The sequence below is a fragment of the Dama dama genome, chromosome 13 (genome assembly GCF_033118175.1).
Source record: "Dama dama isolate Ldn47 chromosome 13, ASM3311817v1, whole genome shotgun sequence".
NCBI classification, from domain to species: Eukaryota; Metazoa; Chordata; class Mammalia; order Artiodactyla; family Cervidae; genus Dama; species Dama dama.
The window spans coordinates 16,125,610-16,153,229 of NC_083693.1; the positions used below are offsets into that span (position 1 = coordinate 16,125,610).

Consider the following 27,620-nt stretch of genomic DNA (forward strand, 5'->3'; position numbering starts at 1 on the left):
TCCAGTTCTAACTGTTGCTTCTTGACCTTCAAACAGATTTCTCAGGAGGCAGGTCAGGTGGTCTAGTAGTCCCATCTCTTTAAAAATTTTCCAGTTTATTGTAATCCACAAGTCAAAGGCTTTGGCATAGTCAATAAAGCAGATGTTTTTCTGGAACTCTCTTGCTTTTTCGATGACCCAATGGACATTAGCAATTTGATCTCTGATTCCTCTGCCTTTTCTAAATCCAGCTTGAATATCTGGAAGTGCATGGTTCATGTACTGTGGAAGCCTGGCTTGGAGAATTTTGAGCATAACTTGACTAGCGTGCAAGATGAGTGCAATTGTGTGGTAGTGTGAACATTTTTTGGCATTGCCTTTCTTTGGAACTGGAATGAAAACTGACCTTTTCCAGTCCTGTGGCCACTGCTGAGTTTTCCAAATGTGCTAGCATACTGAGTGCAGCACTTTCACAGTATCTTTTAGGATTTGAAAGAGCTCAACAGGAATTCCATGACCTCCACCAGCTTTGTTCCTAGTGATGCTTCCTAAGGCCCACTTCACTTCGCATTCCAGCAAGTCTGGCTCTAGGTGAGTGATTACACCATCACAGTTATCTGAGTCATGAAGATCTTTTTTGCATAGTTTTTCTGTGTATTTTTCCTACCTCTTCTTAATACCTTCTGTTTCTGTTAGGTTCATACCATTTCTCTCCTTTATTATGCCCATGTATGCATGAAATGTTCCCTTGGTATCTCTAATTTTCTTGAAGGGATCTCTATAGTCTTTCCCTTTGTATTGTTTTCCTCTATTTCTTTGCATTGATCACTGAGGAAGGCTTTCTTATCTCTCCTTGCTATTTTTTGGAACTCTGCATTCAAATGAGTTTATCTTTCCTTTTCTGCTTTGCCTTTCACATCTCTTCTTTTCTTAGATATTTGTTAGGCCTCCTCAGCCAACCATTTTCCTTTTTGCATTTCTTTTTCTTGGAGATGGTCTTGACCACTGGCTCCTGTACAATGTCAGGATGGAAGAGACTGACTGAGGGGGAAACAGTCTTGTTCTGACTGTCATCATAGTTTTTCAGGCACTCTTATCAGATCTAATCCCTTGAATCTATTTATCACTTCTACTATATAATCGTAAGGGATTTGATTTAGGTCATATCTGAACGGTCTAGTGGTTTTCCCTACTTTCTTCAATTTAAGTCAGAATTTGGCAATACAAGTTCATGATCTGAGCCACAGTCAGCTCCCGGTCTTGTTTTTGCTGGCTGTATAGAGCTTCTCGATCTTTGGCTGCAAAGAATATAATGAATCTGATTTCATTATTGACCATCTGGTGATGTCTGTGTAGAGCCATCTCTTGTGTTGCTAGAAGAGGGTGTTTGCTATGACCAGTGTATTCTCTTGGCAAAACTCTGTTACCCTTTGCCCTGCTTCATTTTGTACTCCAAGGCCAAATTTGCCTGTTACTCCAGCTATCTCTTGACTTCCTACTTTTGCATTCCAGCCCCATATAATGAAAAGGACATCTTTTTGGGGTGTTAGTTCTAGAAGGTCTTGTAGGTCTTCAGAAAGCCATTCAAGTTCAGCTTCTTCAGCATTATTGTAGGGGTACAGACTTAGATTACTGTTATATTGAATGGTGTGGCTTGGAAACAAACAGAGATCATTCTATCATTTTTGAGATTGCATCCAAGTACTGCATTTTGGACTCTTTTGTTGATTATGAGGGCTACTCATTTTCTTCTAAGGGATTCTTGCCCACAATAGTAGATAAAGTGGTCATCTGAGTTAAATTCACCCATTCCAGTTCATTTTAGTTCACTGATGACTAAAATGTCAATGTTCACTCTTGCTATCTCCTGTTTGATCCCCTCAATTTTCCTTGATTCATGGACCTAACATTCCAGGTTCCTATGCAATATTGCTCGTTACAGCATCAGACTTTAACTTCCATCACCAGTCACATCCATAACTGGGTGTTGTTTTTGCTCTGGCTCCGCCTCTTCATTCTTTCTGGAGTTATTTCTCCACTGATCTCCAGTAGCATATTGGGTAGCTACTGACCTAAGGAGTCATCTTTCAGTGTCCTATCTTTTTGCCTTTTCATAATGTTCATGGGGTTCTCAAGGCAAAAGTACTGAAGTGGTTTGCCATTCCCCTCTCCAGTGGACCATGTCTTGTCACAACTCTCCACCATGACCCATCTGTCTTGGGTGGCCCTACACAGCATGGCTCATAGTTTCATTGAGTTAGACAAGGCTGTGGTCCATGTGATCAGACTGGTTAGTTTTCTGTGATTGTGGTTTTCCTTCTGTCTGCTCCCTGATGAGTATAGGTAAGAGGCTTATGGGAGAGGTTTCTGATGGAAGAGACTGACTGAGGGGGAAACAGTCTTGTTCTGATGGGTGTGGCCAGACTCAGTAAATCTTTAATCCAATTTTCTGTTGATGGGCAGGGCTGTGTTCCCTCCCTATTGTTTGACCTGAGACCAAACTATGGTGGAGGTAATGAAGATAATGGCGACCTCCTTCAGAAGGTCCCATGCAGGCAGGCACTGCCGCAGTCAGTGCCCCTGACCCTGCAGCAGGCCACTGCTGACCCAGGCCTCCACCGGAGACTCCTGGACACTCACAGGCAAGTCTGGGTCAGTCTCTTATGAGGTCACTGCTCCTTTCTCCTGGGTCCTGGTGTGCACAAGGTTTTGTTTGTGCCCTCCAAGGGTCTGTTTCTCCAGTTCTGTGTAAGTTCTCACAGCTCTTTGGTGGGGTTAATGGCGACCTCCTCCAAGAAGGCTTATGCCACACCCAGGTCTGCTGCACCCAGAGCCCCTGCCCCTGTGGCAGGCCACTGCTTACCCGTATCGCTGCAGGAGACACTTAAACACTCAAAGGCAGGTCTGGCTCAGTCCCTGTGGGGTCTCTGGTTTCTGGTCTGCAAATTCCCATCAAATTCTCAACTATTCAACCTAGGTGTCCTACAAGTATCACACCTTTCCTGCTGTGCTCCAACCAATACTCACACTGCTACCTGTAATGTTTTTAAATATCTGATTTAGACAAATCATTCCCATTTATAAAATCTCCACTGACTCCACACTGCCTGCAAGATTAAAGCCATCCTAAGATCTGGTTCCAATTCACGTCTCCAGTCATAACACAGTAGTCTGCTTCTAAGAACAGCCACTAACACTCTAGCCTAGGCCCTGCAATAGCCCACTACGTGGACTCAGCATGCATTCTTATTTCTCTCCAATCTCCTGATTTTCACTAGATCGATTTTAAAATGCAGTGATGTCACTTGCCACTGTTCTTAAGTCTAAGTCTGCACCATGCCCCAGAAAGCCCTGTCTAATCTTCTTTCCCACCGCCCTCTTTCCCTGTCACTCCTTCTCTTGCCCAGTAACCTTCTGAGCACAGACCTTTTGTACTTAGAAAGCTAACTCCTTGCTGCAAGGCCTTTACTACCAGCTTGCTATTTCTTACTAGATCTCATCTCAAACACCTCCCCACTTACTAAGAGCCCTACATGTCTTTTATGTCTCAGGATTATGATTATTTCCTCCATGAAATGTCCCCACTATGCTGGGACTTCTCATACACTTTCAGAGCATACTGTTCTCTTTTATGGGATTTACCCCAAATGTAATAAATTTTTTGTACAACATATGTTTCCTTTTTTCCCCTGCCAAACTAAGCTCAGGGAGGAACAGGATCGAGTCTGTTGTGTTTGCCCCTAAAGCCCACCGAAGTACCTGCCCAAAATGGATGTTCAATGAATAGCTGCTTAGTTAATGCATGGAGGCAATAAATCAAAGTGTAAGAAAGATTTCAGGCCCCAGGCTATGAAAATTCTCTAAAGTCAACCTTTTGAAAGAAGTCAGTTGTTTTTCACTGAACTACAGGTCACTAACATTTACCCAGTATCTACATGTACCAATAGCTGTGTCAAAAATTAATGTGTGCTATCTCATTTAGTAGTCCCAATAACCTTGTGAGGTAGTTAGCATTTGCTCCATCTCCAGGGTGAAGCAACTGAGGACAAAGTGGATAGTCATCACCCAAAGTTACACCAAGGAGGCAGAGTTAAAATTCTGGCACCAATGCCATGTGCAGTACAACAATAAAGCATCATGATGGGCTGGGGGGCAGTGGGGGATAAATCAAAGATTGGGATCAACTAATATACACAGCTACGTATAAAAGAGACAAGTAATAAGAACCTACTGTATAGCACAGGGAGGGAAACAACAGCACAGCATCATCAGTAGGACAATTTAAACAGTGGCTGAAGAAAGGCTATCAGTTAAAAATGTCAGGAGGACATTTTTGGATGGGAGGGATCCATCACTAAATAAACTGAACTGCAAAATCTTCAAGGTGTGATGCAACTCCAATTTCATGAGCCTAGCATTAAGATAATTTCTTCTAAATTGTGTGTGGCTGTACAAAAGAAACCACAACACTGCACTATATCCTTCCTTCCTATGCCACTGAACTATCTCCTTAGTTCCAACATCAGAGGGCAATTTATCTGGAGCTATAATGGGCTGCCAAAATACAAAGGCTATGAGCAGTTATCAGTTAACTGAGAGAGTTCTGACGTCCTACAAGGTCTCCATCTGCCAATCCCTCTTATTCTGCAGTGACAACACCCTTCCTGTTATCTGCCAAGGATATAGTTTCAAGCATTTGCAGAGGAAACTGAGCTTCTGCCTACTTCCCATTATTGACCCTGCCTCAATGTAGCCAAGATAAAAAAAAAAAAAAAAATCAATAAATCAATATTCCTCCCAATCTCTGTTCTTGGAGGATTAGAGGAATCACAATTTCTGGATTACCAACGGCTACCTCAGGTGACAGAGGGTGGCCAGGTGGGTTGGGGGTGAGGAGGGTATACTTTAGAGTGAGGGTCTCTCAGTTACTGGTTATAGCTGGTTACTGTTTATGCACCAAACAATAATAACTATATATTTCAATAAATGAATCAATAAAACTCCTCAATTTAATGCAGTGACTCTCAACTTAAATGGATATTAAATTCAACTGAGGAGCTAAAACATCTATTTTGCATGCATGAACTTACCCTGGCCCCACAAAAATCTATCAAATCATAATTGAGACTAATGTCTAAGCAAGAGTAATTTTTAAAGGTTCCACATACTGTTATGTACCTATTATGATGCACATCCCTAGCTCAGAGCAACTGCTTTATTACGTTACAGCACTAAACTTCTTTCTCATTCAAACAGTGTTGGGCTATGTGTGACAGTTAAGTGACAAAATCATATAAATGAATAAAGATCTAATTGTATTATAGCTACACATTGCACTTCATACACATATTTATATTCATTTCCACAGAGAAATACCTTCTCTCCCATTTTCTTGAATTACAGGGCTGTCTTAGTCTTTTTCCCATATTCAATAAAGATAGACAAGAAGAATTTTGTAATCCTCATATGTCTTCTATGAAGAGAAACAGCTTAAAAATACCAATAAGCAGGGAGAACATACATTCTGGTGTACCTGGGACATGCAACTTTATTTTTATTGTATGGGAGTAATTAAGTGAGACCCCTCACTCTCAAAAATAGCCTGGTTTGAAGATAAATTATATCAGAAGTAGGCCAATGTTTTCATTTCTATATGCCTTTAACCAAGTTATAATTCATATATGCCATTAAGATCATCTTTTTAAAAGTGTACAATTGAGAGTGTACAATTTTGCTCTTTTTTTTAAACAGTATTCAAAGTTGTGCAACCATCCTTACTATCTAATTCCAGAACATTTTTATCATCCTAAAAAGAAGTCCATTTTCCATTAGCTATTGTTCTCCATTCCTTCCTCTCCCCAACTCCTGAAAACTACTTATCTGCTTTCTGCCTCTATGGATTTACCTATTTGAGGTAAGTCATAAAACAGAGTCAGACAATAAGCAGCCCTTTGTGTCTGGATTCTTTCAGTTTCCAAGGCTCATTTGTCTTAAGTATTATCAGCAACTCATTCCTTTTTTGGCTGAATAATATTGTATTCTATGGATACCGCATTTTATTTATTCATTCAACAATGACTGACATTTGGGTTATTTCCACTGCTGTGAACAGTGGTGCCCAGATTTTTGTGTGGAAATGTTTTCAATTCTCTTGAGTGTATGTCTAGGAGGAAAACAGCTGGGTCGTATACTAACTTTATATTTAACTTTCTGAGGAACTGCCAGGCTGTTCTCCAAGGGGTATGAGCCATTTTGCCTTCCTATCAGCAATATACGAGGCTTCCAATTTCTACACATCCTCATCAACACTTACTATTGTCTTATTTTTATGACAACTATCCTAATGGATATAAAGTGGTGTCTCAATGTAGATTTCACTTGTTTCTCTAATGACTAATGATACAAAGCAGCGGTCCCCAACCTTTCTGGCACCAGGAACAGGTCTCATGGAAGACTATTTTTCCAGACTGGAGTGGGAGTGGGTGTAGGTGGGACAGATGGTTCAGGCGGTAATATGAATGATGGGGAGCAGCAGATGAAGCTTCAGTCGTTAGCCCACCACTCATTTCCTGCTGTGCCATGGACCACTATCTGTCCACAGACACTATCTTAACAGGCCATGGACCACTATCTGTCCAAGGCCCGGGGATTAGGGATCCCTGACAGAGTGTATCTTTTTGTGAATCTATTGGTCATTTGTATATCTTCTTTGAAGAAATACGTATTTCAAATCCTTTCATAAATTGGGTTATTTGCCTTTTTATTGTTAATTTGTAAGAGTTCTTCATATATTTTGGATACTAGATGCTTATCAGGGGCTTCCCAAGTGGCACAGTGTAAAGATTCTGTGTGCCAATGTGGGAGACGCAAGAAACGGGTGTGACCCCTGGGTTGGGAAGATCCCCAGGAGTAGGAAATAGCAACTCACTCCAGTATTCTTGCCTTGGAAATCCCATGAACAGAGGACCTGGTAGGTGGGCTACAGTCCATGGGGTCATAAGAAGTCAGACACCACACTGAGTGACTGAGGACAGAACCGCATATAAAGCAAGGAACCAACTTTGTTCATTTACATGTGGATATCTAGGTGTCCTAGCATTGTTTTATTAAAAAGTCTACAAACAATAAATGCTGGAGAGGGTGTGGAGAAAAGGGAATCCTCTTACACTGCTGGTGGGAATGTAAACTGAACAAGCACTATGGAGAACAGCACAGAGATTCCTTAAAAATTAGGGATAAAACCACCATCAGTTCAGTCACTCAGTCATGTCTCACTCTGCAACCCGCCAGGCTTCCCTGTCCATATGATCCAGCAATCCCACTACCATACATATGCCCTGAGGAAACCAAAACTGAAAATGACATATGCACCCCAATGTTCACTGTAGCATTATTTACAATAGCTAGAATATGGAATCAACCTAAATGTACATCGACAGATGAACGAATAAAGCAGCTGTGGTACCTACACACAATGGACTACTACTCAGCCATAAAAAGGAATGCATTTGGTCAGTTCTAATGAGGCGGATGAAGCTAGGGCCTATTATACAGAGTGAAGTAAGTCAGAAAGAGAAAAACAAATATTGTATTTTAATACATATATATGGAATCTAGAAAGATGATACTGATGAAATTATTTGTAGGGCAGTAATGAAGACACAGAGAACAGACCAATGAACACTGGGCGGGGGAGGAAAGAGATGATGCAAGGTAAGAAGAGAGTAACATGGAAACATACATTACCATAAGTAAAATAAAGCCAATGGGAATTTGCTGTATGACTCGGGGAACTCAAACGGGGGCTCTGTACCAACCCACAGGGGTGTGGGTGAGGAGGGAGGTGGAAGGGAGGTTCAAGAAGGAGGGGACACATGTATATCTATGGCTGATTAATGCTGACGTTTGGCAGAAACCAACGCAATACTGTAAAGCAATTATCCTTCTATTAAATCTTTTAAAAAGGCTATCATTTCCCCAATGAATAGTCTTGGCACCCCTGTCAAAAATTAATTCACCATACTATTCTATATGTATATCCCTACATGAGTAGCAAGCACAATGTCTTGATTACTATAGCTTTGTAGTAAGTTCTAAGATCAAGTAATGGGAATCCTCCAACTTTTATTATTTTTAAAGACCATTCTTTGGTTAGTAAAGGTATTCTGAATTTCCATGTGAATTTTAAGATCAGCTTGTCAATTTCTTCAAAAATAGCCAGCTAAGATTCTGACATGGATTGCACTGAATCTGTTTGGGGAGTACTGCAATCTTATTAATACTAAGTTTTCCAATTCATAAACATGGTATGCCTTTCCATTTACTTAGGTTGACTTTACATTTTTTCAACAATGTTTTCTAGCTTTCAGAGCAGAGGAAATGTACTTCTTTGTTAAATTTACTCCTAAGTATTTTATTCTTTTGATACTATTATAAATAAAACTGTTTCCTTAATTTCATTTATGGATTTCACTGCTATCATTCTACATGATTCTTAACTTCAAAAATACAGAATAACATTTTATTTTATTTTTTTTAATTAGTTGGAGGCTAATTACTTCACAACATTTCAGTGGGTTTTGTCATACATTGACATAAATCAGCCATGGAGTTACACGTATTCCCCATCCGGATCCCCCCTTTAAAAAGTAATTAGAAGCTTACTGCATTTTTTTAAATTGAAGGTAGTTGATTTACAATACTGTGTTAGTTTCAGGTGTACAGAAAAGTGATTCGGTTATATATACACATACATAAACATATAATTTTCAGATTATTTTCCAGTATAGGTTATTTTAAGATACTGAATGTAGTTCGCTGTGCTATAAAGTAAATCCTTATTGCCTACCTACAGAGGATGAGATGGTTGGATCGCATCACCCACTAGATGGACATGAGTTTGAGTAGGCTCCAGAAGTCAGTGATAGACAGGGAAGCTTGGCATGCTGCAGTTCATGGGGTCGCAAAGAGCTGGACACAACTGAGAGACTGAACTGAACTGATTTTATATATAGCAGCACATCTGTTAATCTCAGATTCCTAATTTACTCCTCCTCATCCCTTTTCCCCTTTGTAACTATAAGACTGTTTTCTATGTGTGTGAGTCTGTTTCTGTTTTGTAAATAGATTCATTTGTATTATTTTTTAGATTCCACATATAAGTGATACCATATGATATTTGTCTTTGTCTGACATACCTTGCTTTGCATGATATTCTCTACTACTTTCCATGATACCTATATATACTATACATACACACACACACACACACACACACACACACACACACACACACACACATACCCCTTCCTCATCTATTCTTTATCCAATGGACACTTAAGTTTGTTCCATGTCTTGGCTATTGTGAATGGCGCTGCTATCAACACTGGGGTGCATGTGTCTGTCTTTCCGAATTAAGAGCTTTTGTCTTTTCCAGATACAAACTCAAGGTAAGATTGCTGAATCATACGGCATTAATAATTCCATTTTTGTCTTTTTTTTTTTTTTTTTCCATTTTTGGTTTTTAAAAACCTCCAGGGAAACTCCATACTGTTTTTCATAGTGGCAATCTGTAGACTTTTTGATGATGGTCATTCTGACCAGCATGAGGTGATATGTTACTGTAGTTCTGATTTGCACTTCTCTAATAATTAGCAAAATTGAGCATCTTTTCATGTACCTACTGACCATCTGTGTATTTCCATTGATGAAACATCCATTTAGTTCTTCCGCCCATTTTCTGATTAGGTTGTTCTCTTATATTGACTTTTATGAACTGCTTGCATATTTAGGAAATTAAGCCCCTGCTAGTCATTTGCAAATATCTTCCCCCATTCCATAGGTTGTTTGTTTTGTTTTGTTGATGGTTTCCTTTGCTGTGCAAAAACTTTTAAGTTTAATTAGCTCCCATTTGTTTATTTTTGCTATTACTTCTTCTACCTTGGAAGACTGATATAAGAAAATATTGCTATGATTTATGTCAAAGACTGTTTTACCTATGTCCTATTCTAAGAGTTCTATGGTGATATATTTATATTTCTAAACCACTTTGAGTTTATTTTTGTGCACAGTGTGAGGGTGTGTTCTAACTTCACATGCAGCTGCCCAGCGTTCTCAACATCATTGACCAAAGAGACCATTTTTCTCTTCAATGTGCATTCTTGCCTCCTCTAAGACTAACTGAGGGTGCATAGGCTTATTTCTGGGCCCTCTATTCTGTTCCATTGATCTATTATGTCTATTTTTTGTGCCAGTACCATACTATTTTGATTACTGTAGCTTTGTGGTAGTCTCTGAAGTCTGGGAGGGTTTTGTCTCCAGCTTCTTCTTTTGCCTCAAGACTGTTTTGGTAGTTCGGGGTCTTCTATGGTTTCATACAAATTTTAGTATTTGAAGTATTTCTGTGAAAAAAAAATTTCATGGGTATTTTTATAGGGATTGCAATAAATCACTAGATTACTTTGAGTTATGGCCATTTTAATAATATTCACTCTTCCAATCCAAGAGTATAGGATATATTTCTATTTCTCTGAATCACCTTCAATTTCCTTTATCAATGTCTTATAGTTTTAGCATACAGGTCTTTCACCTCTTTGGTTAGATTTATTCCTAGGTATTTCTTTGATGTGATTCTAAAAGGGTTCTCTTTAACTTTCTCTTTCTGATATTTCATTGTTACTGTAAAGAAATGCAACAGATTTCTGTATATTAATCTTATATCCTGCTACCTTAATGATTTCACATATTAATTTTGGTGTAGAGTCTTTAGGGTTTTCAGCAGATGGTGAAAGATTTCAGTCATGAAATTAAAAAATGCTTGGTGCTTGGAAGAAAAGCTACAACAAACCTAGACAGCACATTAGAAAGAAGAGACATTACTTTGCCGACAAAGATCCATCTAGACAAAGCTATGGTTTTTCCAGTAGTCATGCATGGATATGAGAGTTGGACCATAAAGAAAGGCTGAGCACCAAAAGATTGATACTTTTGAACTGTGGTTTTGGAGAAGACTCTTGAGAGTCCGTTGGACTGCAAGGAGATCAAACCAGTCAATCCTAAAGGAAATCAATCCTGAATATTCACTGGAAGGACTGATGCTGAAGTTGAAGCTCTAATACTTTTGCAACCTGATATGAAGAGCTGACTCACTAGAAAAGACCCTGACGCTGAGAAAGACTGAAGGCAGGAGGAGAAGGGAATGACAGAGGATGTTGGATGGCATTACCAACTTGATGGACATGAGTTTGAGCAAGCTCTGGGAGATGGTTAACAACAAAGAAGCCTGGCGTACTGCAGTCCACGAGATCACGAAGAGTCAGACACAACTGAGCCATGGAACAACAACAACAACAATAGAGTATTACGTTATCTACAAATAATGACAATTTTACCCCTTCCCTTCCAATGTGCGTACCTTTTCTTTTTCTTGTCTGACTACTATGGCTAGGACTTCCAATACTATGTTGAAAAGAAGTGGTAAGAGTGGGAACCCTTGGCTTGCTTATAAATTAGCAGGAAGGCTTTCAGCTTTTCACCAGAGTATTACATTGGCTGTGAATTTGTCATAAATGGCTTTTATTATGATCAGATATGTTCCCACTATACCCACTTTGGTGTGAGTTTTTATCACGAATGGATATTGAGTTTTTTCTGCACTTATTGAGATGATCATGTGGATTTTGTCTTTTCTTTGAGAGTATCACATTGATTGACTTGTGTTTGTGAACCATCCTTGTTCACATACCCTGGGATGAATCCAATCTGTTTGTAGTATATTTTTTATGTGTTGCAGGATTTGGGTTGCTAATATTTTGCTCAGAATTTTTGCATCTATATTCATCAAAGATACTGGCCTGTAATTTTTTTGGGGGGTTGTGTCTTTGTCCGGTTTTGGTATCAGGGTGATAGGTGGCATCACAGGATGACTTTGGGAGTGTTCGCTCCTATTTAATCTTTTAGAAGACTTTAAGAAAGATTGGTATAAGTTCCTTGCATGTTTAGTAGAATTTCCCAGTGAAGCAATCTGGTCCTGAACTTTTGTTTGCAAGGAGTTTTTTTAAATTACAGATTCTATTTCACATCCACTGTTTGGTCTATTCAAATTATCTACTTTTTTTTTTTTTTTTAATCTTATTTTTTTTTTTTAATTAGTTGGAGGCTAATTACTTCACAACATTGCAGTGGGTTTTGTCATACATTGATATGAATCAGCCATAGATTTACACGTATTCCCCATCCTGATCCCCCCTCCCACCTCCCTCTCCACCCAATTCCTCTGGGTCTTCCCAGTGCACCAGGCCCGAGCACTTGTCTCATGCATCCCACCTGGGCTGGTGATCTGTTTCACCATAGATAGTATACATGCTGTTCTTTTGAAATATCCCACCCTCACATTCTCCCACAGAGTTCAAAAGTCTGTTCTGTATTTCTGTGTCTATTTTTCTGTTTTGCATATAGGGTTATCGTTACCATCTTTCTAAATTCCATATATATGTGTTAGTATGCTGTAATGTTCTTTATCTTTCTGGCTTACTTCACTCTGTATAATGGGCTCCAGTTTCATCCATCTCATTAGAACTGGTTCAAATGAATTCTTTTTAACGGCTGAGTAATATTCCATGGTGTGTATGTACCACAGCTTCCTTATCCATTCATCTGCTGATGGGCATCTAGGTTGCTTCCATGTCCTGGCTATTATAAACAGTGCTGCGATGAACATTGGTGTCTCTTTCAGATCTGGTTTCCTCAGTGTGTATGCCCAGAAGTGGGATTGCTGGGTCATATGGCAGTTCTATTTCCAGTTTTTTAAGAAATCTCCACACTGTTTTCCATAGCGGCTGTACTAGTTTGCATTCCCACCAACAGTGTAAGAGGGTTCCCTTTTCTCCACACCCTCTCCAGCATTTATTGCTTGTAGACTTTTGGATAGCAGCCATCCTGACTGGCGTGTAATGGTACCTCATTGTGATTTTGATTTGCATTTCTCTAATAATGAGTGATGTTGAGCATCTTTTCATGTGTTTGTTAGCCATCTGTATGTCTTCTTTGGAGAAATGTCTGTTTAGTTCTTTGGCCCATGTTTTGATTGGGTCATTTATTTTTCTGGAATTGAGTTGCTTGTATATTTTTGAGATTAATCCTTTGTCTGTTTCTTCATTTGCTATTATTTTCTCCCATTCTGAAGGCTGTCTTTTCACCTTACTTATAGTTTCCTTTGTTGTGCAAAAGCTTTTAAGTTTCATTAGGTCCCATTTGTTTAGTTTTGCTTTTATTTCCAATATTCTGGGAGGTGGGTCATAGAGGATCTTGCTGTGGTTTATGTCGGAGAGTGTTTTGCCTATGTTTTCCTCTAGGAGTTTTATAGTTTCTGGTCTTACATTTAGATCTTTAATCCATTTTGAGTTTATTTTTGTGTATGGTGTTAGAAAGTGTTCTAGTTTCATTCTTTTACAAGTGGTTGACCAGTTTTCCCAGCACCACTTGTTAAAGAGGTTGTCTTTTTTCCATTGCATATCCATGCCTCCTTTGTCAAAGATAAGGTGTCCATAGGTTCGTGGATTTATCTCTGGGCTTTCTATTCTGTTCCATTGATCTATATGTCTGTCTTTGTGCCAGTACCATACTGTCTTGATGACTGTGGCTTTGTAGTAGAGTCTGAAGTCAGGCAGGTTGATTCCTCCAGTTCCATTCTTCTTTCTCAAGATTACTTTGGCTATTCGAGGTTTTTTGTATTTCCATACAAATTGTGAAATTCTTTGGTCTAGTTCTGTGAAAAATACCGTTGGGAGCTTGATAGGGATTGCACTGAATCTATAGATTGCTTTGGGTAGAATAGCCATTTTGACAATATTGATTCTTCCAATCCATGAACATGGTATGTTTCTCCATCTGTTTGTGTCCTCTTTGATTTCTTTCATCAGTGTTTTATAGTTTTCTATGTATAGGTCTTTTGTTTCTTTAGGTAGATATACTCCTAAGTATTTTATTCTTTTTGTTGCAATGGTGAATGGTACTGTTTCCTTAATTTCTCTTTCTGTTTTTTCATTGTTAGATATAGGAATGCAAGGGATTTCTGTGTGTTAATTTTATATCCTGCAACTTTACTGTATTCATTGATTAGCTCTAGTAATTTTCTGGTAGAGTCTTTAGGGTTTTCTATGTAGAGGATCATGTCATCTGCAAACAGTGAGAGTTTCACTTCTTCTTTTCCTATCTGGATTCCTTTTATTTCTTTTTCTGCTCTGATTGCTGTGGCCAAAACTTCCAACACTATGTTGAATAGTAGTGGTGAGAGTGGGCACCCTTGTCTTGGTTCCTGATTTCAGGGGAAATGCTTTCAATTTTTCACCATTGAGGGTGATGCTTACTGTGGGTTTGTCATATATAGCTTTTATTATGTTGAGGTATGTTCCTTCTATTCCTGCTTTTTGGAGAGTTTTAATCATAAATGAGTGTTGAATTTTGTCAAAGGCTTTCTCTGCATCTATTGAGATAATCATATGGTTTTTATCTTTCAATTTGTTAATGTGGTGTATTACATTGATTGATTTGCGGATATTAAAGAATCCTTGCATTCCTGGGATAAAGCCCACTTGGTCATGGTGTATGATTTTTTTAATATGTTGTTGGATTCTGTTTGCTAGAATTTTGTTAAGGATTTTTGCATCTATGTTCATCAGTGATATTGGCCTGTAGTTTTCTTTTTTTGTGGCATCTTTGTCTGGTTTTGGAATTAGGGTGATGGTGGCCTCATAGAATGAGTTTGGAAGCTTACCTTCATCTGCAATTTTCTGGAAGAGTTTGAGTAAGACAGGTGTTAGCTCTTCTCTAAATTTTTGGTAGAATTCAGCTGTGAAGCCATCTGGTCCTGGGCTTTTGTCTGCTGGAAGATTTTTGATTACAGTTTCGATTTCCTTGCTTGTGATGGGTCTGTTAAGATCTTCTATTTCTTCCTGGTTCAGTTTTGGAAAGTTATACTTTTCTAAGAATTTGTCCATTTCATCCAAGTTGTCCATTTTATTGGCATAGAGCTGCTGGTAGTAGTCTCTTATGATCCTTTGTATTTCAGTGTTGTCTGTTGTGATCTCTCCATTTTCATTTCTAATTTTTGTTAATTTGGTTCTTCTCTCTTTGTTTCTTAATGAGTCTTGCTAATGGTTTGTCAATTTTGTTTATTTTTTCAAAAAACCAGCTTTTAGCTTTGTTGATTTTTGCTATGGTCTCTTTAGTTTCTTTTGCATTTATTTCTGCCCTGATTTTTAAGATTTCTTTCCTTCTGCTAACCCTGGGGTTCTTCATTTCTTCCTTCTCTAATTGCTTTAGGTGTAGAGTTAGGTTATTTATTTGGTTTTTTTCTTGTTTCTTGATGTAAGCCTGTAATGCTATGAACCTTCCCCTTAGCACTGCTTTTACAGTGTCCCATAGGTTTTGGGTTGTTGTGTTTTCATTTTCATTCATTTCTATACATATTTTGATTTCTTTTTTGATTTCTTCTATGATTTGTTGGTTATTCAGAAGCGTGTTATTTAGCCTCCATATGTTTGAATTTTTAACAATTTTTTTCCTGTAATTGAGATCTAATCTTACTGCACTGTGGTCAGAAAAGATGACTGGAATGATTTCAAGTTTTTTGAATTTTCCAAGACCAGATTTATGGCCCAGGATGTGATCTATTCTGGAGAAGGTTCCGTGTGCACTTGAGAAAAAGGTGAAGTTGATTGTTTTGGGGTGAAATGTCCTACAGATATCAATTAGGTCTAGCTGGTCCATTGTGTCATTTAAGGTTTGTGTTTCCTTGTTAATTTTCTGTTTAGTTGATCTATCCATAGTTGTGAGTGGGGTATTAAAGTCTCCCACTATTATTGTGTTACTATTAATTTCCTCTTTCATACTCGTTAGTGTTTGCCATACATATTGCGGTGCTCCTATTTTGGGTGCATATATATTTATAAATATTATATCTTCTTCTTGGATTGATCCTTTGATCATTGTATAGTGTCCTTCTTTGTCTCTTTTCACATCCTTTATTTGAAAGTCTATTTTATCTGATATGAGTATTGCGACTCCTGCTTTCTTTTGGTCTCCGTTTGCATGAAATATTTTTTTCCAGCCCTTCACTTTTAGTCTGTATGTGTCTCTTGTTTTGAGGTGGGTCTCTTGTAGACAGCATATATAGGGGTCTTGTTTTTGTATCCATTCAGCCAATCTTTGTCTTTTGGTTGGGGCATTCAACCCATTTACATTTAGGGTAATTATTGATAGGTGTGGTCCCGTTGCCATTTACTTTGTTGTTTTGTGTTCACGTTTATACAACCTTTCTGCATTTCCTGTCTAGAGAAGATCCTTTAGCATTTGTTGAAGAGCTGGTTATCTACTTCTTTTTAATTAAGTTTTAGTAGGCTATATAGAACTTGTTCATTTTTTCTAGGCTGTACAATTTCAATTTGCTGGTACATAATTGTTCATAATATTATCTTATGGTTTTTTGTATTTCTATAGTATCAGTTGTTATTTTGCTTCTTTCATATCTTATTTCTTTGGGTTTTCTCTCTTTTCTTCTTGGTGAGCCTAGCCAGAGGCCTGTCGAATTTGTATATCCTTTCACAAAACCAGCTCTTGGTTTCATTGATCTTTTCTATTACTTGTTGATCTCTATTTTATTTGTTTCCACTCATATTAATTTCCTTCCTTCTGCGGTTTTGTTTCTTCTTTTTCTAATTCTTTTAGGTGGTAGGTTGGATTATTCATTGAGATTTTTCTTGTTTCTTGAGGAAAGTCTATATCATTATGAACTGTATCACTATGTCTCATCAAACTACTTCTGGGCATCCCATGGATTTTGTAAGACTCTATTTTCATTGTCATTTGTCTCAAGGTATTAACTGATTTCTTTGATCTCATTGCTGACCCACTGGTTTTTTAGTAGCATGGTATTTTTTTTATTGCACTTAAACATGAATGTCATAGGTCCTCTAATTTTTATCTACTACAAAAAGAAAGGGGCTTTCCATTCCCTGGGTTAATATCCCCTGGAGAAGGGCATGGCAACCCACTCCACTATTCCTGATTGGAGAATCCCATGGACAGAGGAGGCTGACAGGCTACAGTGCATAGGGTCACAAAGAGTCAGATACAACTGAAGCAACTTAATACAGGATCACAGCACACAAGGGGGAAAAAACTGATCTAAACAAGCAAGAAACTCTAGTAGTCATCCACTTTAATAAAAAATATTCAAAAAAATCAAGCAGTGCCAGTTTTCAGCCCAGTTTTCAGTGGGCAATGCAACCCCCTTATGCACTTGTGCACATGCACACACAGGTACAAATGATGTCTTGCATTTCCGTATAAACTATATAAACAAAATAACCACTCATTCTCATTGTCAAAGGAACTTGAGGGAGACTATTTTACTATAAGTTTCAATGCAATTAGAGATTCTCTGCTCCTACAGAATTATCTTTAATTTTAATATAAAAACATTTCTCTTCACTCTAAAATAGGATGTTTTAATTATTGTTTACAAACAATCAAACCCAGGCAGAAATTCCAATTCTAAATTAAGACTATCACTTAACTATTGTTTTATGAAAAATGAGCAAAGCATTCCATTTCATCCAGAATTGCACATACTGAATCTAATTACACATTTTAAAAATACAAAGATATGTTGTGAACATAGTGATCGCTACTAGTCAGTATTTAATGATATGATTCAACAAGGAAAACAAATTTTACTTTGAATATAAAGGTTACACACTTATAGCTATTATTTGAAAATGCAGTTTTGCTATATAACTTATGTAAAGGCAAAACATGACCTACAAACAATTACACTTAATTTTATGAAGCTCTGACTCATACTGTTATAAATTTTAGGTAAAATTCAAAAACATTAACATATGATTCAACAAATAAGATCAATAATGGTACAAAGTACAGACAGCATTGAGAAAATAATCCCATACTAACTACAAAAGGGACTGCCTAACAAACTTGTGGATATCATGATAGATATTCTGGCCTGAGAAAACATTTCTAATGCTATAACTATATCATAAGAAAGGCAAGAAATCATAAGGTCTCAAGGCAACATGAATAAAGGTGGAGGCTGTACCCTGCACATGGACATATGGCCAAGAGAAGGAAAGTAGGGACTGAATCCAGTTTGTTCTCCACTCTCTAAACCCTGAACCCTGGCAGAGAGCATCATCCATCTAAAACTGGAAAAAGAGCTTTTTTCTAACTTTGCAAGGGCTAGCTGTGGCCTGGTTATACCACATCCAAACAACTACCTTTTAGAAAAGTTAAGACAACTGAGATACTAAATACTGTGCCCTTAAAATCGTAACACCAAAATGTCACTTCTCATTATAAATTTATTTTGAATGTTTCAGGTTAAATCATTAATATGGCAAAACATAAATAGGTTGAGGAGAGAGGAAAAATCATCTAAAACTCATAATTAAAAAATAATCATGAGAAATAAAAAAACACACAGGATACATTAAGAACAGAGTATACATTGGAAAAAAAAATCAGTGAACCTGGAAACATGACATTAACTATTCAAATAATTAAAGGGGGTGGGGAGTCAAGGGCCAAAAGACACAATCTCAACTGTGTAACTGAAATTCCCTCCCTCCAAAATATCTCCTAGGACTAGTGGATACTTGGAAGAAACAATGGCCAATGTTTCTAAATCTGGTTACCAAAAACCCCTCAAAAACACTAAAACATCATTTTCTCAAAAAAACCATATGAAGGCATATAATTGATAAAAAATTATAATCAAATGACATCATAATCACAATCAATGAAAAAGCTGTAAGATTGAAGAGCAATCAAACAAAATAGAAAGTTTACATATGAGGCAACAAAAAATGACAGCAGACTTTCTGTAAGGAACTACACAACTTATTTCAGAAATGACTTCACAACATATTACCAGAGATAAAGAGGGCTATTTCAAGTCAGAAGACTCAATTCATCAAGATATATTTTAAAATGCATGTACCCATTAACAGAGTTTCAAAATACATGAATCAGTAAGTGAAGGGAGAAAAAGAAAAACTCACAATTAAAGTTGAAGATTTCCAAACCCTTCTCTCAGCAATTACTGCAACAAATAGAAAATCAGAAGAGACAAATCTTGAAGAACACTACCAATCAATCTGACTAATATTTTTAGAAAGCTCCACTCAACAGCACAGAATACACACTTATTAAGCATACACAAAACATTTGTTTACAGATAACATTCTGCACTCTATAATAAACACAGGAAGTATGTTATTGAACCACAACAGAATTAATTAAAAACCTATTAGAGAAAAACATCTAGAAAATTAAGAAACTATTTGGAAATTATATAGGTCCAAGAAAAAAATTACAAAGGAGCTTAAGAATTATTTGAACTCCATGTGAACAAACACATGTAAAGATACTCTGTATGATGCAGACAGAGAAAATATATTAAATATTAAGTGCTCCTTTAGAAAACGGTGGTCTCAAATACTAGAAAGAGAGGATATCACTATAGATCCTTCAAACATTAAAAGAATAAAGAAATATAATATGAAACTTAATGCCAATAAATTAGACAACTTATGTAAAACAGACAAATTCCTTAAAAGACACATAAACTAAAGCTATTCAAAAAAGAATTAATATATATCTGAATAGCCCAATATCGATTTATTCAATCAAATAAATCGAATTCACAGTTTAAAATCTTCCCACAAAGAAACTCCAAGGCCAGAGATCTACTTTGGTGAATTCTACCAAACACTGGGGTAGCAAATCACCCCAGTATAATTGCTATGAGAACCTCATGAACTGTTTAAATGGACAAAAAGATATAACACCAAAAGATGAGTCCCCCAGATCTGAAGGTGTCCAATATGCTACCAGGGAAGAGTGGAGAGCTACTAATAGCCTCAGAAAAAAATGACGCAGCTGGGAAAAGCGGAAACAATGCTCAGTAGTGGATGTCTGGTGATCAAATTAAAATCCAATACTGCAAAGAACATTATTGATAGGAACCTGGAATGTTAGGTCCATGAATCAAAGTAAATTGATGGTGGTCAAGCAGAAGATGGTAAGAATAAACATCGATATCTTAAGAATCAATGAACTAAAATGGAGACGGGAATGGGTGAATTTAATTCAGATGACCATTATCATCTACTACTGTGGGCAAGAATCCCACAGAAGAAATGGAGTAGCCCTCATAATCAACAAGAGAGCCCAAAATGCAGTACTTGGGTGCAGCCTCAAAAATGAGAGAATGATCTCAGTTGTTTCCAAGGCAAGCCATTCAACATCACAGTAATTCAAGTGCTAAAGGAGATGGGAATACCAAACCATCTTACCTGTCTCCTGAGAAACCTGTATGTGGGTCACGAAGTAACAATGGAAAAACTGACTAGGTCAAGATTGAGAAAGTAGTACAACAGGGTTGTCTGCTGTCACCTTGTTTGTTTAATATATATGCTGAGCACATCACGAGAAATGTCAGGCTGAATGAGTTACAACCTGGAATCAAGATAGGCAGGAGAAACACCAGCAACCTCAGATATGCAGATGATACCACTCTAATGGCTGAAATCAAAGAGGAACTAAAGAGCTTCTTGATGAGGGTGATGGAGGAGAGTGAAAGAGCCAGCTTAAAACTAAATATTAAAAAAACTAAGACCATGACATCCATCCCCATTACTTCATGGCAAATAGAAGGAGAAAAGGAGTAGTGACAGATTTCCTCTTCCTGGGCTCTAAAATCACTGCAGATGGTGACTGCAGCCATGAGATCGGAAGACATCTGCTTCTTGGCAGAAACGCTGTGACAAACCTAGACAGTATTTTGAAAAGCAGAGACATCACTCTGCCAACAAAGGTCAAGACTATGGTCTTCCCAGTGGTCACATAAAGTTGTGAGATCCGGACCGTAAAGAAGGCAGAGTAACAAAGAACTGATGCCTTCGAACTGTGGTGCTAGAGAAGACTCTTGAGAGTCCCTTGGACAGCAAGGAAATCAAACCAGTCAATCTTGAGGGAGACCAACTCTGAGTACTTGTTGGAGGGACTAATGCTGAAGCTAGAAGTCCAGTATTTTGGTCATCTGATGCCAAGAGCTGACTCACTGGAAAAGTCTCTGATGCTGGGAAAGATTGAGGGCAGAAGGAGAAAAGGGCATCAAAGGATGAGACGGCTGGATGGTATCACCAAAGCAATGGACATGAACTTGGGCAAATTTCAGGAGATGGTGAGGGACAGGGAGGCCTGGCACACTGCAAGTCGCAAAGAGTTGGATATGAGTGGTGACTGAACACTACCACCAAACACTTAAAGAAGTAACAACAACTGTATGAAAACTTTGAGAAAAAATCTTTCCAACTCACTCTATTATCCTGATATAAAAACCAGACAAAGACATTATTTTAAAAAACTATATACCAATCTTGAGAAAGAAAAACAGAGCTAAAAGGATCAACCTTTCTGACTTTAGACTATACTACAAAGCTATAGTCATCAAGACAGTATGGTACTGGCTCAAAAAACAGAAATAAAGACCAAAAGAACAAGATAGAAAGCCTAGAGATAAACCCACACACTTATGGGCACCTTATCTTTGAAAGAGGAGGCAAGAATATACAATGGAGAAGACAGCCTCTCCAATTAATGATGCTGGGAAAACTGCACAGCTACACATAATACGAATGAAATTAGAGCACTTCCTAATGTCATACACAAAAATAAGCTCAAAATGGATTAAAGACCTGAATGTAAGGTCAGATACTGTGAAATCTTAAAGGAAAGCATAGGCAGAAACTCTTTTACATAAATTACAGCTAGATCCTCTTTGATCCAGCTCCTAGAGTAATGGAAATAAAAACAAAAATAAACAAATAAGACCTAATTAAGCTTAAAAGCTTTTGCACAGCAAAGGAAACTATAAACAAGATGAAAAGACAACCCTCAGACTGGGAGAAAATAATAACAAATGAAGCAATGGATAAAGGATTAATCTTCAAAATACACAAGCAGTTCATGCAGCTCAACTTCAGAAAAAATAAACAACTCAATCAAAAAATGGGGCAAAAATCTAAGCAGACATTTCTCCAAAGAAGACATACAGATGGCCAACAAACACATGAAAAGATGCTCAACATCACTCATCATTAGAGAAACACAAATCAAAACTACAATAAAGTATCGCCTCACAGTGGTCAGAATGGCCATCGTCATAAAATGTACAAACAGTAAATGCTGGAGAGAAAGTAAGAGGGAACCCTCTAGCACTGCTGGTGAGAATGTAAACTGATACAGCCACTGTGGAGAACAATATGGAGATTCTTTTAAAAGCTAGGAATAAATCTACCATGTGACCCAGCAAACCCACTATAGGGCATACACCCTAAGAAAACCATAATTCAAAAACACGTAAGTACCCTCAGTGTTCACTGCAGCACTATTTATAATAACCAGGACATGGAAGCAACCTAGATGTCTATCAACAGATGAATGGATAAAGAAGTTGTGGTACATATATAGAATAGAATATTGCTCACCCATAAAAAGGAACAAAATTGAGTCAGCTGTAATGAGGTGGATAAACCTAGAATCTGTCATACAGAATGTATTATTGCATATACATGGAATCTAGAAAAATGGTACTGACAAACCTATCTGCAGGACAGAAGTAGAGATGTAGATATAAACAGACTTGTGGACACAGTAGGGGAAGGAGAAAGTGGGACGAATTGAGAGAGTAGCACTGACATATACACACTACCATGTGTGAAACAGTTAAGCTAGTGGGAAGCTACTGTGTAATACAGGGAGCTCAGCTTGATGCTCTGTGACAACCTAGGTGGGTAGGATGTGAGGAGTGGGAGAGGGGTTCAAGAGAGGGGATATATGTATTCAGTTCAGTTCAGTTGCTTAGTCATGTCTGACTCTTTGCAACCCCATGGACTGCAGCATGCCAGGCCTCCCTGTCCATCACCAACTCCCAGAGTTTACCCAAACTCATGTCCATTGAGTCAGTGATGCCATCCCACCATCTCATCCTCTGTCGTCCCCTTCTCCTCCTGCCCTCAATCTTTCCCAGCATCAGGGTCTTTTCCAAGGAGTCAGCTCTTCGCATCAGGTGGCCAAAGTATTGGAGTTTCAGATTCAACATCAGTCCTTCCAATGAATACTCAGGACTGAACTCCTTTAGGATGGACTGGTTGGATCTCCTTGCAGTCCAAGGGACTCCCAAGAGTCTTCTCCTCCTTTGAACTGCGAACACCACAGTTCAAAAGCATCCATTCTTCAGCACTCACCTTTCTTTATAGTCCAACTCTCACATCCATACATGACTACTCGCAAAATCATAGCCTTGACTAGATGGACCTTTGTTGGCAAAGTAATGTCTCCGTTTTTTAATATGCTGTCTAGGTTGGTCATAACTCTTCTTCCAAGGAGCAAGGGTCTTTTAATTTCATGGCTGCAGTCACCATCCTCAGTGATTTTGGAGCCCCCCAAAATAAAGCTTGTCACTGTTTCCAGTGTTTCCCCATCTATTTGCCATGAAGTGATGGGACCGGATGCCATGATCTTAGTTTTCTGAATGTTGAGCTTTAAGCCAACTTTCTCACTCTCCTCTTTCACTTTCATCAAGAGGCTCTTTAGTTCTTCACTTTCTGCTGTAAGGGTGGTGTCATCTCCATATCTGAGGTTACTGATATTTCTCCCAGCAATCTTGATTCCAGCTTGTGCTTCATGCAGCTCAGCATTTCTCATGATCTACTCTGCATATAAGTTAAATAAGCAGGGTAACAATATACAGCCTTGACGTACTCCTTTTCCTATTTGGAACCAGTCTGTTGTTCCATGTCCAGTTCTAACTGTTGCTTCCTGACCTGCATACAGACTTCTCAAGAGTCAGGTCAGGTGGTCTGGTATTCCCATCTCTTTCAGAATTTTCTACAGTTTGTTGTGATCCACACAGTCATATTTACAGCTGATTCACGCTACTGTACGGCAGAAACCAACACAACATTATAAAGCAATAACCCTCCAGTTTAAAAGTTTTTAGAAAACTACAAACCAATGTATGCCATGAACATGTATGAAAACATCTCTCATTAACACAAATCTGAACTTATACAGCAATTTATATAAAACATATATACACTGTTGTACAATGTGCTTCATGGTAAAAGACCTAAGATCAGGAGTAAGGCAACAGTGTCAGCTCATCACTTCTATTTAACATTGCACTGGGACTACTAGGCAGTTCAATAAAGCAATAAAAGAAATAAAAGGCATAAAAATTGAAAAGGTAGAAGTAAAATAGTCTATTTACAGACAAGATGAGGGTCTGCCCAGAACATCTGAAAGAATCCACAAAACTGCCACCAGAATGAGTGAGTTTAGCAGAATCATAAATTACAAGGTTTTATGCCAAAATCTATTATAATGCTATATACTAAAAACAGTTGGAGCTGATATTACATTACCATTTACAATAACATAAAAATAGTAAACAGAGACCAACAAAATACATGTAACACCTTTACAATGAAAACTACAAAATACTGCTGAGAAACTAAAGACAACTTAAATGGGGAGAGATACCAAGTTCATGCATCAGAAGACTCAACATCCTTAAGAGGTTAATTCACTCCCAGTTAGCCTCCATGATAAAAGCACTCATAATCAAAATCTTGTTAAGGCTTCTCTGCAGAAAATGACAAGGTAATTCTAAAATACATAGAAATGGAAAGGACTTAGGCTTGAAAACAACCTTGAAACAAAAGAGCAAATATGGAGGGTTTACACTACCTGCTTTTAAGACTCACATAAAGCTATGATAATCAGGACAGTAATGTCATAAGGATAGATACATAGATGAACAGATATAACAGGGTTCTGAAATAGACCCACATATAATGTCAACTGATTTTCAACAAAGTTGCCAAGGTAATTCAGTAGGGGAAAACACAACCTTTTCAATAATGCTTCTTGAACAATTTGACTTTCATTGGCAAAGAAATAAATCTTATATCTTACCTAATACCATACATTAAAATTAACTCAAATGAGATAAAAGACTTAAAATGTAAGCCCAAAGCAATTTCAAGACTTGAAGAAAAAGAAAAAACATAGGGAAAATACTGCCCAATATCTGTGCCAATTCCTCCAATTTCTAATTCAAATCAGGGCAGAATCATTAGGGAAAACAAATTTGAGGTTCTTAAGTCAACATCTGAAACTACTCAAAAGGAAAGAGCATTTCCCTCTAAGTACTCAGTAACTCCAAGCCAAGTAGTTCTTAATTCAATCACAACCCTCAGAACCATGCAAAGCCTGTTATAAGGAATAATCTTTAGAACTGAGTAAAAGAAGTTATCACAGAGGATTCCCTGAAGCAAATTTAACAGCTAAAGTTATGCTCATAGCCACCACAGAGGTTCAGAGAAGAAACAGAAATATAGGGAAATTATAGGGGAAATTCTCTGGAATGGAAGTGGCTAAATTCCTGCAGTGCTTTAATTCAAATCACTCAGTGCTGAGTTATTAGTGAACAAAATATATACATATAAGAAATGTAAAAAAGATGAGAAAAGAAAAAAATCAAACATTAAAAGACAGCAAACTAAACAAGATTTATATTTTAAAATGTGAATTAAACTTCATTTTCCCCACTCTTCCTGTGTATATACAAGTTTTCAACTAAAGAATACTTTTCAATTAAAAAAATAATATCTTTTCCCCTAGCTCCCTAACCTGAAGAATATCATAAAATGGGTTGTTCTGCAGTCAAGATTTAACAAGAAAAATGTACGGCCATAGGAAACTGATATCGGAATAAAGTATTATAAGAAAAAACTCATTTTTAAGTTCATAAAAGTTCTTTCTACCACTGAAGGAGAAATTTAAACCTTACATTAAGTAGCAAAACTATTCTTAAAATGAAAAGAATAATAACAACAGAAAATATTTTTAAGTACCTTTCACAAGATTTATTGACATAACCATCAGGCTCGATCAATTATATCTAATACAATGTCAATGTGAACATATTATGACACACCAAAAACCATCCCCTACTGTTTTGTTAAATTACATTATTTTACAATATTCTCATATTACTATAACTCACTTCTCTTTCATTTAGAACAGAAAAAAGAATTCAGGTGAAGTTTCACTTATGAAAGCTTTTTGAGAACTACACATCTCACCAGCATATTCAAACAATTAACCTAGGCCAATGTAAGTTTTTAAATCAAAATAGCCTACTCCAGAACTCTGCAAATATGGGCCTGTGAGTTAAGGCAAAAAACAAGTCACAAAAAAAGTTCACATGTTAAAAAGATTTCTTAAATTTGCTTAATTTTTTCCTTCAATCCTTCTACCTTTCAAGAAATATGGCTAGACCTGTCCATTGTGTCTTTCATTTGAAAATCCCTCAATTCTGCCAACTTATTGTCTCAGTAAATATGGACTATAGATTTTCTTTTTCAAATATGCGTAACTGTCATGGAAGATGAAAGTGGAAAAGATGTAAACGTTTGGAATTATCTCAGCAGTGTCTTTTCAAGAAACTGTCTATTCAAGAAACTATTCAAGAAAGTGTCTATTCAAGAAACTGTCAAAAAAAAAAAAAAAAGAAACTGTCACTATACAATATTACATATATTGTGTGTATGTGACTATCAGACTGGATTTTACGAATTTCCTTAATTAATCTACATTAATCCCCAATGTATACTCCAAACTAACTGTTATTCGATTTTTTTCAAAAACATTCCCATTGTATTTATTTCATAACATAGAAAAGTGAAAAAAAATGTCTTACTAGAAGTGATGTATCAGCAAAAAGTGCACTTAGATGTGATCCTTGCAGAAAACTCTTCTTTATTCCTTTTTCACAAAATCCAATTCCTTAATAAAGAAAAAAATATTAAGCAGGTTATTAATTATTCTTAACTCTAAAACAAAATTAAATATACTTTCATTACTACAAATTTCAACACTCAGCACTACCCCTGTCAGACAGTTCTACACTTACTGAACAGAAAAATTATTTTTAAAATTTTAATTTTTAATTGGAGGATAACTGCTTTACAGTGTTGTTGGTTTCTGCCATACAACAATGTGAATCAGCCCTAAGTATACCTATGTCCCCTCCCTGTTGAGCCTCCCTCCCCGCCCCATCCCACCTCTGAGATCATCACACAGCACCAGGCTGAGCTGTGTTATACAGTAACTTCCCACAAGCCATCTGTTTTACATGCAATAATGTATATGTTTCAGTGCTACTTTCTCAATTCATCCCACTCTCTCCCTGCTGTGTCCACAAGTTCGTTCTCACATGTGTGTGTCTATTCCTGCCCAGCAAACAGGTTCATCAGTACCATGAAAAATACATCTTTACAAGTCAGTTGTTTTATTTGGCTAATAAAAACATAATGTTAGCCAACTTGGCATTTCTAATGTCACTAATCCAATTTTTCAAGTTTTCTTAAATGTTCAGTAATATTCTACCCATGCCAAGATCCACAAATTGGTGTCCCAGGTCCCATTTTCCTATCCTCTGTATCCCAAGATATACTTTGTACTTACATGGTACACAGAGCCTACTGAGTTTA

General features: G+C 37.4%; 1 protein-coding gene across 9 annotated transcripts in view; it reads right to left on the minus strand.

The window, feature by feature from the left end:
- The window catches only part of MEF2A (myocyte enhancer factor 2A), a 201,174-nt gene that overhangs the window by 139,858 nt on the left and 33,696 nt on the right, over positions 1-27,620 (minus strand). For all 9 annotated transcript variants that reach the window (XM_061158584.1, XM_061158591.1, XM_061158590.1 and 6 more), the window contains exon 2: positions 26,828-26,913. The gene's annotated coding sequence lies outside the window, so the exon portion shown is untranslated. The remainder of the gene's footprint in view (positions 1-26,827; positions 26,914-27,620) is intronic.